Source organism: Myotis brandtii, unplaced genomic scaffold (assembly GCF_000412655.1).
Source record: "Myotis brandtii unplaced genomic scaffold, ASM41265v1 scaffold190, whole genome shotgun sequence".
Classification (NCBI taxonomy): Eukaryota; Metazoa; Chordata; class Mammalia; order Chiroptera; family Vespertilionidae; genus Myotis; species Myotis brandtii.
In genome coordinates, this window is record NW_005357076.1 from 2451761 (window position 1) to 2453933 (window position 2173).

At 37.6% G+C, this 2173-nt stretch overlaps 1 protein-coding gene across 3 annotated transcripts in view; it reads right to left on the minus strand.

The window, feature by feature from the left end:
• The window catches only part of LOC102245006 (chromosome unknown open reading frame, human C10orf11), a 1043798-nt gene that overhangs the window by 404700 nt on the left and 636925 nt on the right, over positions 1 to 2173 (minus strand). The window lies entirely within an intron of this gene.

Below are 2173 nucleotides of genomic sequence, written 5' to 3' on the forward strand. Positions count from 1 at the left end.
TTTTGCCTTTAAGATTGAGAACAAGGCAGATATGTGCTCTTATTATTCCTATTCTACAAAATAATGTAAAATCCTGGTAGTATGGTACTGTGGTCTGATGTACTATGGTTCTAAGCTGTGCGATAAGGTAATAAATAAAAATAAAGAACGCATAGTTTGAAATGAGGAAATTAAGCTCTATTCACAGATGGCATAATTGTCTATTTAGAAAATCTCAAATAATTCACAAAAATGCTCCTCAAAATAAGTGAGCTCAGCAGTCACAAAAAATATAATTCTATAAACTAGCAATGAAAAATTGGAAGTTGAAATTTAAGAAATAGTATGATTTAAAATAACATACAAAAAAAACCCAAACTATGTATAAATCTAATAAAATATTGGCAAGATTTATATCCTAAAAACTACAACACACTAATGAAAGAAATCAAAGACCTAAGTGAAAAGGAATGTCATATTCATATTGTTGACTACAATACAAAATAGTGCAGTCAGCCTCTTTAAAAAAAGGTTGGCAATTTCTTGAAGAGTTAAACATACACTTATGATGAGACCCAGAAAATCCCACTCCCAGGATTTTCCCCAAAGAAATGGAAACGTATATCCACACACAAGTATCATGTTCACATAAAAACTGTGCCCAAATGTTAATACCGATAGCAGCATTATTTATAACTAGAGGCCCAGTGCACAAAATTCATTCACTCAGTGGTGGGGGGGTGGTCCCTCAGCCCAGCCTGTGCCCTCTCACAGTTCGAGAGCCCCACAATAGATTGCCCCACAGAGGGAAGCCCCGCCCACCCGCCGCAGTCCACAGGTCAGTGGCCTGGGCCTCCCTCAGCGGGGTGATCATGGGACAGTGGCGGAGTCCCCCAACCAATGGCATTGTACCTGCCTTGGCTGGCCTAGTGCCAGTGCGTGTCATAGTGTGGTCGTCCAGGTGGTCATTCTGCTGTTCAGCCGTTCAGTCAATTTGCATAGTATGCTTTTATTATTATAGATTATTATAGATTACCCAAATCTGGAAACAACCCAAATGTTCCCTAATTTATAAGTGGAAAAACAAATGGTGGGACATCCATACAAAGGAATACTATTCAGCCCTGGCTGGTATGGATTAGAGTGTCAGGACAAGTACCGAAGGGTCTCAGGTTTGATTTCTGGGTTGAGGTTTGATCCTGGGCCCCAGTCAGGGCACATTTGGGAGGCAACCAATCGATGTCTCTCTCTCTCTTTCTCCCCCCATCCCTGTCCCTTCCACTCTCTCTGAAAAAATCAATGGAAAATAAATATCCTCGGGTGAGGATTAACCACCACAAAAATGAATACTACTCAGCAATATAAATAAATGAAATACTGACACATGCAACCATTTGGATAGACCATATGCATTATATTTAATGAAAGAAGCCAGATTCCAACCTTTATATTTCAATTGTATGTATGGATGATTTTATTTATTTCTTAGAAAAGGTAAAATTTTAGGAACAGAAATAAATCACTGTTGAGAGAAAGTGGAAAGGATGGGACTGCTTATTTACAAAGGGCAGGAGATAATGTGTCAGGATGATGTAAATGTCCTTTACCTTGACTATGGTGGCAGTTACCATACATGCTGTAGAGACCCATGGAACTCTACACTAAAAAGGGTGAATTTTACTAGATGTAAATTATTCCTCAATAAATCTTACTTTTAAATAAAACTCTACCCTTCTCTAAGTGAAAAGTAAACCTCTACTTTGCCCTAAGTGGAAAAAGCCACTGGAAAAGTAACATGGATTGTGACTTCCCATTAAGTGAAAAACCCTGTGGAGGGACAGGGGGCTTGCATGTATGTATATATTTTGAATGATTTTAATAGTAGCTACTTCTGTTAAGATGAGCACTTAATATGTAAATATTTTGTGTTAAAATAGCTTGTAAAATGAATTACTCAATATGGAAATGTTACATTTCTTTAAAATTTTCAGAACACTTACTTGTACTTTCTGTACTTATCTAATGGACCTTTTATAGTTTGTAGACTAAAATCAGTACATGGGCAACATGTATAGATAATTTCCTGGAATAAAAATGTAATATATATTTTAAAAATTAAAGAATACGCAGTATTATAATATAACTAGGAGCCCAGCGTGCGAGACCCCTGCCACCCCACCCCCGCAACCACCTC